The sequence below is a fragment of the Rhyacophila brunnea genome, unplaced genomic scaffold (genome assembly GCF_057557595.1).
Source record: "Rhyacophila brunnea isolate RB1 unplaced genomic scaffold, BYU_Rbru_1.0 scaffold_3, whole genome shotgun sequence".
Lineage (NCBI taxonomy): Eukaryota > Metazoa > Arthropoda > Insecta > Trichoptera > Rhyacophilidae > Rhyacophila > Rhyacophila brunnea.
In genome coordinates, this window is record NW_028232965.1 from 39,656,216 (window position 1) to 39,669,706 (window position 13,491).

A 13,491-nucleotide genomic window follows, 5' to 3' on the forward strand; every position below is an offset into this window, starting at 1 on the left:
CACGTTGCCCATTCGCAGGTGTATGAGAATTTCTGTCGCGGGAGTATTATCATAGTCGCTGTCAACTTACCTACCGTTGTATAAAGGGACATATAAATTAACATAATTAAAATATGTGGGACACAGGATGACATTTTGTTTCTGTGGCGCTACTTCCGCCTGGGAGTATCGTATTCAAAGTTGGGGAACATTTTTATATGTATATTTATTTTTTTGTGTTTGATTGTGGTTGGTTTTAATTAAATTTGAAAAAAAAAATGTGAATAATAAAATGTTTTAAATTTAAATACAAGTTATTGATTTATCTTCTGCCGGAGCTTCAAAAACAGTTTGTAAGTAAATTGAATACTATAATCATAACTTACGAGACTTTAAAAGCGCGCCATAAAGTTGATTGATTGTTTTTATTATTTATAATCAGTTAATTCTACTTGTATTTAATTAGTTCGATTAACAATTAGTTATGGTTTTTAGAATATTACATTATATGAATGATTGCAATAGTTTAAAAGATTCTTTTCATCATTCTTTTGGTAACTCAAAGAGAATATTAACATATTTTTTTAAATTAATGATTCACATATAATACTCGTATATTACAATTAAATGAAACATTTGTGATTTTAATAAAGTATACGAAAAAATATACCTATTTAAAATGTGTAATAGATTGGATGAAGAGATTATATTATAATGCTACAAAAATTATGTTCTTCTTTTAAAGACAATATTCAGGATTAGTAAGAATTTATTAAGAGGTTTGTATTACATATCTGTTTTGAAGATTCAAATATTTATATAAGTGATATACCTCATGTTTTATTTCTGATATTATTTTTAATAGCAAATGTAAACGAATAAATACATTGCCTTAAAAACTTAAAACAGACATGCAAGGAAAAAAAAAAAAAACTAGATATAAAATTCTACACAAATATTATACATAATATACATCAAAGTATTATAATTATGTAAATGAAACAAAGTGCGTAAATAAAAATGATATTATTTATTAAACATCATAATAATATATAGTTGATTCGTGTTTTCGTAACTACTAGTTAATTGATTTTCAGTTAGACGTGTGTTATGGTTGATAATAATATGTTTTGTACACTAAACACAATGTAATTGAATTGTTTTCTTTTTAAGCTACGAAGTCTGAGTTAGAGGCTTATTAAGCTGTATTACACGGGTATTACATTTATTTTATGGTTCTAAAAATAAAAACAAAAATCATATTATTTATATTGAGTAGGTACACAATATTACATGTTGGCTGGTATTATAATTTGTATATACTTGCAGGTCAAATTTTCTCACAACCACTTAGATACACCACATCGCTTTCATATTTGGCTGAGCTATAAACATACCAATAATTGTATTCTAAGACAATTAATTGAATTTAGAAATGTTGTATAGGTCATTATTGGTGCATTTTGGATGCTTAAATAATATATTCAAATGTGATATTCTATTATGTCTAACGCACAATGTAAATATTCAACCAGTATGCACATTCCGTAATAAACATGCATAACAAGGGAGGGCATTAGTAAAACATATATCCAGAAACTTGTGGTTCGAGGCAATGCAATGCAGATGCCTGAAAGGAATATAATCCTATAAGCCTACAAAAACCTTCATCTAGCAGTGGATAGATTCAAGCTAAGGGACATAGAAAGGTAATGCCACATCTTAAAATGCTAAAGTCCTACCTCAAAAATAGTCAAAATATTGTTTCATTGTAGTATTGTCACCATCTGTCTCTTTTTAATATCTAATTAAGAACATAATAAAAACAAGTAAAAGTAAAGAACCATGCTCGATTCTAAGCGGAGCATATTATGTGCCTCCACGGAGTAGAGGCTCTATTTAAAGACATTTTTGTTTTTACCAGATATGGATGTTAGCCATTTGCTCAACCTAATAAATCCATGCTCTGGATCCAAACATACATTGAAATACTAACACGTGGATTTTACCAGACCCAGGATTTGAACCCGAAACTCACGACATTATAAGCCGTCACGTCACCACTCGATCATAGCGGGAGCTAAAAAATATATCAGAGCGAAAACATAATGACACTCTACTTCAAGTTTCTGATGCCCTTTTTAAAATTTGGTTCTAGCTACGTTCATGGTCCAGGCTGATAATGGTTATTTATAATATAATATGTAAATATTACAGAAGTGGTACCCGAATATTAATCATGAACCCGTAAATCACGCAAAAAGATCTCTTAGTTGAAAACCATCTATTTAGGTACGCTTTAAAGATGATATTTTTTTTATTAGTCATAAATGTTTGACCTGGTCATGTAAACATTTATAGGGTTTTGCAGGACACTTTTGTTCAACAGAAGAATTAAGAATATAAGAAGTGACGTTAAATAATTACAAGATAAAAAGAACTTTTTATATACGACGTTTTTAAATTTTCTGTTGAATTATTACGCTCAATATGCTCAAACTTGTACTTGATATGAAGTAAATAAAAAACAAACAAAATATAGAATACTGAAATGTCATTTTGATTTCCATAGTAAGGCACGTATATATGAATAATTTAGTTGCTATGACCACCCCCTTAGTAACCAATAATAGTCTTTTACCTTTTACAGATTTTTTTGAAATAACTTTCCATACAAAACAGAATTAACTGAAAATGAATTCAATTCTGCTTAAAGATGGCTAAAAGTATAAAAAGAATGCATTGGCATCGTGTTCTGATATATTCTAAAAGTTTCAAATGTCTAGCTAGTCGGAAAGTTAGTTAAAATCGATTGCAAGGTTTGTACTGGACAAACAAGAATATGAGCTAATAAAAACGTTGTAAAATGATGATTTGTTTTTTGTAAATAACTATTGCCAGTAAAGTTGTTGAATGTTGGTAGGTATGTATCAGTGCGAATAGAAGATTTGCTATATACTAATAATTATTGTATTACCGCATTTTGTAGACCACTGTATCTACTAGACAAGGCCAGAACCGCGACACGAGATAATGAGCTCCGATCGTAGTGCTAATATTTCACTTCGAATACAATGAGTAACTTGCTCACAGTAAATGAAAATTTTCGATTGCATATTTCAATCATACTAGTAATTAACGTGTTTCAATTTTTTAAAATGAAAAATAATCATTTTCTACAAAAAATTGCCGCGAAGTACAAGCAATTAATAACTAGAGATCTACTATATAGAAGGCGTTGAGAGTTTTTATAAATATCATCCCATTTTTTAAAGTTTTATAGAAGGGTATACTGTGAAATATGTACCACACAATTCTAATACATATCTGAGAGAAAATGCAATTTATTGATCACTTAACTTTTTTTCATTAATATTTATTATTAAGAGTTTTTACTCAGATTACTTGTATTCACAACACAAGGTTCTTAGCCATTAACTCATTTATTGCTGACACCACGACTGGCGCGTTTGCATTAGTTGGCCATTAGATATAATTAACATGATATTTAAATGTGGTAATTAATTAGTAGGTCAGCAATGAATCGGTCACGGTGGTGAAGACTGACTGTTGGATGGAGTTTAACGACAGTAGAAACTATTTTAATTAATGTTAATTAACAAATGCTAATCAAGTCCAGTGCAGGTTGTTTGATCATATGTTGTTTAGAGGGAGCACATAAGGGGGTAGAAAATTAAGGAGGAATTACGAAGTAGATAACGTAGAATATGGTAAAATTTTCACCTGCCACGCTAACATTTTTTTTATATGTAAGTGTGTCTGTATGTATGTACACCACATAAAATTTGCGGTGACATAATAATATAGTAAAGGGTAGTATTTTTTAGTTACTTATATCACTACTTACCGATTTACACGTATCTTTTGTAATATACCCATCTATATCTTAATACGTGCCTGACAAGTGGGGGTTTTCCGAAATTTTACAAAATGCTTTAAGTTTTCCGTCAATTAACGAGGTTGAAAATCCCTGACCTAACTGTTTAAAAACAATGCTGTAGAAAGTATAATTTTTCACTACATACTAAACATATGAAACCTGAAAATCTCAGCCAATATAAAATGTTTTCATTTCAACATCAGAATATTTTCTTCACCGATTTTCATACATTTAAGTTGTGTCAATTATAATTCAATCATTTTATAGATTTAATTAAAATTATATTATAGTCGTCACGATTTTCTAGTAGTGTCTAATTTAAATGGGCATAAATAAATCAATGAGCATTATTTATTTTATTGTACGAATTATATGTCGTAGTTCATAATATAATTATATATTATACGTCAACGTGAACGTTAAGGCTATACTTCAGTTGAGGCATGGTCTAAAACGATCGTGGCTAGGCGATGCGCGGATTGTGCAAATGACGCATGCCGAACGAAATATAATTTGTCATAAAAATCCAACATGCGTCCATTTAATGTTATGTTTATTGTTATATTACTAATAATAATAGTATATTCATTGACATGTTTTCTTTTTTAAGTACATACTTAAGTTTTTTTAGTCATCTTTACACGATTTAAGAATATTTTCATCCGACGCCATGACAAAACAAATCGACGTGCAGACACCTCGACTGTCGGTCTCCGATTGGCGACTAGTGAGAAATTTCGTCGCACCTATCGTTGAAGATTATTAGCCGTTTCACTGAAGTATGCTCTTAAGTAATCGTTTACTTTTGAGTCTACCTACTGGCAGGTATAATTTATACTTTTTATATCGAATATTATACATTGATATATTGTATTTTTCGAAATGTAGGTATAATGCAAATAATGTTGTAATATTTTTTTTTTGATAATTGTGATTATATTTGTCAACATTGTCAAGATTGATAATTCACTCTCAGCAAAATTTTATTTCTCTTAATGTATTTTATCCGCTATTACAAAAAACATTTTTTATGCGAATGTAGCAGACGGTCGCAGATTCCTTGGTTTTTATAAAACGGAGTCATGACTCGATAAAGTTTGTGAACATGTGACATAGGGGATCCATGAAACTATAACATTAACACATACTCGCAATTAAACACATTAGCTCTGAAGGTATTAATTTCCTATAATAAATCAATCTAGCACCCTGTATTCCATACATTGTGGTGCATGTATCGTTCTATGAGACCCGGATTAAACGAATTACTCGTACCTTTATTATTCGCATATAATTTAATACAAGATATTGTTCAGTTGTGCTGCCGAGGGACGATAAGTCTTTGTAGAAGGTGGTTAATACGTTAATTCTTGGGTTTTGTAGGCACGATTTCATGCCGTTCTCATAATGTATTATATAGTTTTAGTCGAATTGCTTGTAGGTATTTGCCAATGTCATGGTTTTCATAGTACTGTTTTATTTGTTTCAAGAACCTACCCAAATTAATCTTTACGTTTTACGTTGTTTCTGTGTAAGAAAATGAATTTTCATGAAATGTATAACGGTTATAATTTGTTAAGTGCATACTTTACTTAATATACGTTATGTACAGTTGTTAATAATAATTGTTATTAAAATATGACATCGAATTATAGCTTCATGGAAAATTGGCAAGATATATTATACTATATACCCACTCTTAACGTTTCCCATGTTCAGGGTTACCATCGTGTAGAGAGCAACATAAACATTGTGTGGCCAATTGTCCGCAAATATTTGCCGTACTTCGACGCTGTGTCTGTGTTTATATATGCGTCAAAGATCGCCAAATTTTCCGATGCTGCCTCAATGTGAAAATAGTGCATTAGTGCAAGTTCAGATTTTTCTGGAAAGTACGTAAACGTCATATTAACTCGGTCCGCAATTAAAAAGTCATACTCACTTTCAACCCCTGACACATCTTCGGCAGAATTTCATTTAATGTCAATTTAATGCAGGTCAAATTAAGATTTTTTTCTCTTTCTTTAACCACCAAGGTGCATGGTTGCTACATAATCCCCGTGGAGCTTTGTCTTTGCACAAGGACGTGTTTCAGTAAAATCTTTTCATTCAGACATGTTTATAGTGTCATGGAAGGCTGCCATACATAAATCGCGGCTGCATATACATAACCGGGTACAGATGGTGTAATTCAAGTCATTATAGTAATACCAGAAACATGTGAAGAAAGACGTCAAGATTTTGCCAAAAAACCAAGTCGACGAATAAAGTAGTGTTGCATTGAAATTTGTTTAATGAAACTTCATTATTTTTTCCTTTCCTTTGTAAATCTATACTTATAATGTGTAACACACATATGTACAATTTTTACACGGAATCATGGGAGTACTAATTAGACTTATTGTGTTTTTATTTACTTTATGGATGCTGCATTAATCAAAAATCTCTTCTTTAATATCACAATGAGGAAGAAATAATAGTTTTTCAAATGAGTTTGAAAATCTATCCTTATATCATTACTTACTATACCTAATTATATCATTCAATAATTCTGTTCTATGTATTAGGTGAAAAACCAAAAGAAATAATAATTTTATGTAGATATTTTATTATTGTAGGTATTTATCACAATTGCCAAGTTACCAATGAAAATTAAAAAATATTCTCACTAGTCAGTTGGATTAAGTAATTGAAATCATTGACGTTATTTATAATATATATGTATATAATATACTTATAAATCGTCACCTCAATACTAAAACTAGATAACTTGATTTTCACTGTTTTTGAGATAGCTATTGAATATGATTCTACATATTATTATCCATCTCTACAAAATGATAGAACTAGGTAAGTCAGAAGTTAATGGGAACTGTATTAATTTTGTGGCTGAAAATATTAGATAACTTTAAAATCATAAATGCATTAAATAAATAATATAATTTATCTAATATTTATTCATACAATTGAACATTATTTAACTGTTCCCAATTAGACAAACACAATTTTCCATTTTTATTTTAAATAACAATAATTATAGCCTAGATTTATGTTAATCAAGTAAAGTTTAAATTTTATTTTCCCAACAATGACCAAATCAGAGATATTTAGTTGTAGTATTGAGGTGACGATATATAGTTAAAAAAAATCAGGATATTAAATATTATACCTAATGCTATTTGAATAAAACCATTTATTCGTAAAAATATAATTAATACCAGTCGTTCTATTTATTCAGAAGGTATAATTTATTGTTTACTAATTGAAAAACGCATTTTTTACATAATTTTGAATTTAATATTATTTATTCTCCAATTAGTCATCGATATTATTCAATCAAGAAGCTCGATTACTTCAGAAAAGTTTTGCGAATCCCATGAAATGTGATACTTTTGAAATACATATAAAATGATTGTGAAAGATTAAAGCATACCTAAAATTCCGTTCAACATAATATTCGGTCCTAAAATAATATTAATTTTCTACAAATAATATTCGTAAAGATAAGTATGTGCTCTTTAGAGAAAATATTGAAAGTTTGATGAAGGTACAAACGCTGTGGATTTTAAGAAAATTCTTCAATGAAACGAGAATCTAGTTATTAGAAATTCTTGGACAACTTTAAAAGCTCTTAAATAACAATGAATAAAGTTAATTCACTCACAAGAGTATTTGGAACGTAAAAGGGCACCTTACTATTATAAAAGGAATTATAAACTTTGTGAAAGTCTTAGAAGGAATGGGAATAATTTATGATAGCCAAAGTATTTACAAAAGAAATCATCGGCCTTTACTGAAGACAGATTGCCTGAAATGTGGCAAGGTAAATTTTATCACTCCATTGAAATTTATATACATTTATTTTATTGAGATGAAAAAAAATATTCTTCTGTATCTATGTAACGAAAACTCTCTAAAAACTTGGTTTAACATTAAATTACCATGAATGTCTTTCTCCGCCCAGAGGATTTGAACGAATCGTCAAAAAGAATAAGAAATGGAAGAAAAGGTAAATATGCTTTTGGTTATGTATAGAATAAAGACAAAAGCACACGATACTCATTTTCTTTTCAATTTTCATGTATGTTGTCATAAGCATCGAGACATGTATGTATATATGTTACAATCATATAATTTTGGTTGTATATTTGTGAATAACTTTCTAATTAAATAACGACTTATTGTGCATTTTTATTTTAGCTACTAAAAAAAGTTATTCATACGAAATTGTAAATATTAACGGCTGACTATTAAAGTTTGTTTGTATATTATATGGTTTCACCGGTATATAATTTACATTATATGGGATATCAGTAGTTATAAAAAATGAGTGAATTATTAATAATAATAAATTATTTACAAAATATGGAAAAGCTCGGAGGAGCTTTACACGATACAATTATTGAATTTATACTATAATGAGATTGGTAAAACCAAATAAATAAAAGTTTATATTACTTACTTGACGAATATACCACAATGTTTATTGTTGTGACTCGTAATTAATTTACAATAAGTAGATAAATTCTAATAGGTTCAAGCTCTGTACTATTCCGTTTAAGTCGTTTTTTGCGACCCGGGTTTCGCCTTTCGGCATCTTCGGGCATCGTGTACACTCACCAAAGGCAAACATACACTGACAACGAACACTCTTAACTCTACCTTATATAGTAAATCAATACAATAAAGTAGGTAAAAACTCCATTACCTACCTATCTAGTCAGTGGTCACAAAAATATAATAAACAAATTATGAATAGTTGAAGTGTCAGTAAAAAACCTAATTAGTAAAAACCCTATCTTATTAATAACAATACACTCGATAGCATATTATTATAATAAATCGTCAAACCTAATAATAGATCATTATTCTTTATAAACAATAAAAATACAAGAGGTATAAATCGTCAATTCTAAGAAAAATAATTAATGGAGTTAACTAATGAGATATTAGTCTTTAATAATACTCTTACATGGTACCTACTTTTGTAACACTATTTAAAAAAAAACTATACATATAAATTCGCTTAATATAATATATATAACTCACCTAATATAATATATATGTAGATATTACACACCTATACATACCTAAATCCTCATCCATACAATCTCATACATACATATATAAATTGTGTGTCAATAACATCGACCATAATATAGTCTCATATGTAAAACATCATATAGGATATAACAAAAAGCTACTAAGAAAGCTAAGTTGATCATTCAAGTTAGGTAAGCTCTGCAACTGTGCTCTTTTTATTTCAAATATTTCTTGGTAGAAAAATTGGTAAAAGTTGGTACTGTACTTAGTTTTCAGTTTTTTATTATTATTATTATTAACAACTATGTCCTTGCTTTTTCGTATAAGGTGGTTGTTAGTAATTTTTGAACAATCACAAACACACAAACTTTGAGAAAATCACATAAATATGTTGTGTCCTTACCGGGAATCGAATCCAGAGCTTCAGTAATGTACTACTGTACTATGAGAGCCGCCAGTAGCCTGGTAGTTATAGACAAATAATGAAGATGAAGTGAATTTGCTAGATTGATTAGATTAAGAATGTTACAGTTTTTTTAGCACCGATTAGTAGAGGTCGCTACCCTCACGAGTGGGGATAACGGCTAAGAAGAAAAAGATTCAGTTAAAAATACAAACACTTTCCATTTTACTCTCCCGCTGCCAGAGCGAGATTACCGTTTTATTGAAGGTGCACTTATGGTTGATAAAGTCTAAATTAAATAAAAGCCAAAAGTTAAAATCACTCTCGCATAGGATCTCATGAATCATTCCGTATAACTTTGCTATGCTTTAAGGCTTTAGCATAATAATATTTATGATATACACTTGATATCTCCTTTTCTGTTACTCTGAGGTCACGCTATTAAAGTAGGCAAGGGGTTTAATGGAAAAAGGGGCGCATAAATTAATTGCAAAAGACGGTGCGAGACGTAAAATAAATTTCTAAGGAGAAGAGACCCATTTTTGGTTAAAGTATTTAAATTCGTACTCATTGTTCGCGCCTTAATATTTATCGCCAATAACCACGTTTAACGCTCCAACCTCTCACCTATAAATTACCTTTTTTATAATTCAACAGCTACCGCGTGGAACGGGCCTCTAATATATTTAGAAGATGAATCCATTAAACTAACATCATAAAACCTTAAACTTTGGATTCGATTATACCGATTTTTGATAAATTTGTTTATTTTCAGAGCAGACCATTTCCATATCCTTATAAATCAGACGAAAAACATAAAATAACGAAAAAAAAACATTTGATAAAATATTAAAATTCAATTTATCTGTTTGGGTTGATGTATTCTTGGCTATGTTCCAATACGGTTATTTTTTATAAATACATGTTTTAATTTATGTGAAAAGATACGTCAAAATTATTATTTTATAGTACATATAAGATTGACATTTATTTTAAAATTTTCTCAAAAATATTATATCTGTACCACAGAGTCAGTATATCGTATTTACGATGTTGCAGGAATTGAGTTAAATACAAAGTGTGTAGCTAAAGTATCATTATTATCTCTAAGAGCAAAATTCACATTTTGAGTTTATTCATAGTGTAGACTTAGAATTCATCAAATCAAAAAAAGGCGATAATCGTCATAATATAAGTTATTTAAATTGCGTTTTTCGTATACATATTGATGTATTCGTTTAGTAAACGAATACATCAATATGTGAAGATATAAATATTTATAAGCTTTTATTCCTAGATGCTCATTCATACGAAGTCATACTATCATATACCTAATATTGAACATATTATATAACTTGAAAACCCACTAGAAAAAATCACATTTGAAAAAAATACGATGCTAGATGAGATTTGAACTCGTATATCTACTGGTATCGCGCATTATTCGCATCGAATATTAATTACCTTAATTACTAACTGGCGTTCAGCTCTCGCCAAATACTAGTACTTGCCTAGGCAACCAATTGATTCGAAAATTGAACGACTAAAAGTAGAAAGGACGTCAACTTCATTAACTTGGATTAAATTTATTGAAATATGGTTCCCACTTACCAATTAACGTTTAATTTTCATTCAACATAATATTATAGTTAAATGACAAAAATTGCACGGTGAAGATGCGTTATAAAACTTATCTTCCAAAGAATGTCATCATTCTTAAGTTATCATATTTTTAGGTTAGTGAAGAATATAATATGACAGAACCGATATTGTTCTTATTTTTAAAAATTTTCTCCTGCAAAATACCAAAATATCACTTGAGTTTTTTTATTATCTCACTAGATACCTTATTCTCACCATAGCAAGAAATAATGATACTTACACAATTTATTAAGTTAAAAAAAACATAATGTATTGTTGATTATATAATTTTAGTGAACAATTTATTCACTGAAGGACTGAAGGAAGAAAAAACCGAAGCAAACAATGAAAAGAAAGAAAAATGAAGAAGTACAATCATATTTCGAAGTAGTAATCTAATTCAACGTCATTAATTTTCAAGATACTGTTATTACATACATTTAATTTACCATTATTCAAGAAGAAAAAAATATAATTATTTAAAAACCTTACTCACAGAAAAAGGCAGTAAGTTTTTTTGAGTAAGTAATTAATAAAGAGAGAATTGAAAAAAAAATACTGTAGATAAGAGTGGTGTGCGATAAGGTCTGCTAGCACGACATGCGGCATGCTATTGAAAAAAAATCACATGAATTCTAATAAACTTTGTGGTTCCCTTTGACCAAAATAACTATATTCAGTCAAATAATATTATGTATGTATAATAAAACGACCTTTTTCATTGCGTATTAGCGGAAAGTCCACATATAGTCAAAATAAAAAAAAGTACATAACGTATTATTCTTTAACACATATTTAAGTTTATACCATATTTTTCCCACACGTGTCGACATACGTAACGTGTTATAATACCAATACACCCAGTAGTTAAGTTAGTTTTTATTAATTTAGAGATAATTATATGCATACTTTTATACAATATGAAATGATCTATTATTAAATAATACTCAATAATACTTATAAAACTCACCGAAGGCATACTAGCAAATATTTAACCGATAATACCGATATATCCACTAAATAAAGATTTTTTGACTAATAAAAATGGACACATCGTTTTAATTTGAAGATTCATTACAATGGAGAAATGAAACTAACGTTAAAATCAACTATTTACGTTAACAACAAAAAACGTCATTAACCACAAATATTTAATATTGTGGACTTAACTGTATTTATATTAATATTATTATACTGTAACTGAAGTATTAAAACTATTTGTTACTAAAGTTTAAATACACATTGTATTTTTTATGTTGGGCCATGGTCAACAAACTAAAAAGCTTGTTAGCTAGTTAACAATCTCTCACCTGGTATATTTGATAAATATCTGCTATTTTTATCCGCAAAGGAGCTTAGTTAGTTTGCGTATTTGCGCATAGAGCTTACTTATTCTCTGGAGAAAAATCCGTCCCTAATAAGGCTGTTGTGAAAAATAAATCCTACTTTGTGTGCCAACACGAAGCGTGTACTTACCCAATAGTTTGCGATAGATGAGCTTTAAGTCAAAACATTAATTAAATAAGGCTTTTATATGTAATTTTTCTATTTTTCATTATTAAAAAAATCGAAAATGATTCCGCAGGTTATAATATTTTAAACTTAACTAATATAATATATAACTGGTGATAATCGTGGCAATCTATAAAATAGTAGTGCAAGAAATACTAGATTTTTTTTGTATAATTTCTATAACCTTCCAGTGTTAAGAAAATTAATTATATCATAAATGTCCCGATGACTGAGTGGTAACTTGACGGCTTACCGGATACCGGATCTGGTAAATTCACATGGTATTTTTTCAATGTGTTTTTGGACCTAGAGAATGGACCTAAAATGATCCTAATGGGGCGAAACTCCATTTTTCGTTAAAATAACATTTTAATAAAAGCTATGGGGCCCATATTATCTTTTAAGGATTGAACAGGGTGATGTGTGTGTTTGTCAGTTAATCAAATCAATATATGCGCTTAAATAGTTTGAGTTTTCAATAGTTTGTTAGAAAATTATTACTTATTGCAAATACTATAATAAAGGACGGATTCGGCCGCATCAATACGTCAATCAATTGAAAGTATGCTATGGGAGTGGACGAAACCGGTTCTGATCATGTGTAATAAAAATACTGTATATATTATATATATATATATATATATATTTTTTAAAAACATGTAAGTATGATTTTTCTATTCACATATTTTCGAGAGTTGGTTATTTTATTATTAATGTTTATTCAATGCGACTATTTTAGTTCCTGCGATTTTACTATTTAGAAAATTTTGATATAACGAGTGCACAAACAAAGGGTTTTTGATCTCATTTCTGATAACTCTTGAATTCTTGACTAGATATATCTATGTTACTTATCAGAAACATAGATTTATAAGAAGGTATTGTTTATAAATTCTTTCTTATACCGAAAAAAGTAAACAACGTTCAATATTGGGGATGTACGCTATATGAAGAGTGAAAGGGTAGGATTATTGATGGAAAATCTACAACCGACACTTTCATGGTGATTTTT

At 29.1% G+C, this 13,491-nt stretch overlaps 1 long non-coding RNA gene across 1 annotated transcript in view; it reads left to right on the plus strand.

Annotated features, from left to right (window-relative positions):
• Nucleotides 1-223: 223 nt before the first annotated feature.
• LOC147068357 (uncharacterized) overlaps nt 224-13,491 on the plus strand; it is a 186,217-nt gene continuing 172,949 nt past the window's right edge. Inside the window, exon 1 of the long non-coding RNA XR_015071401.1 lies at nt 224-332. This is a non-coding gene — a long non-coding RNA (uncharacterized LOC147068357). The remainder of the gene's footprint in view (nt 333-13,491) is intronic.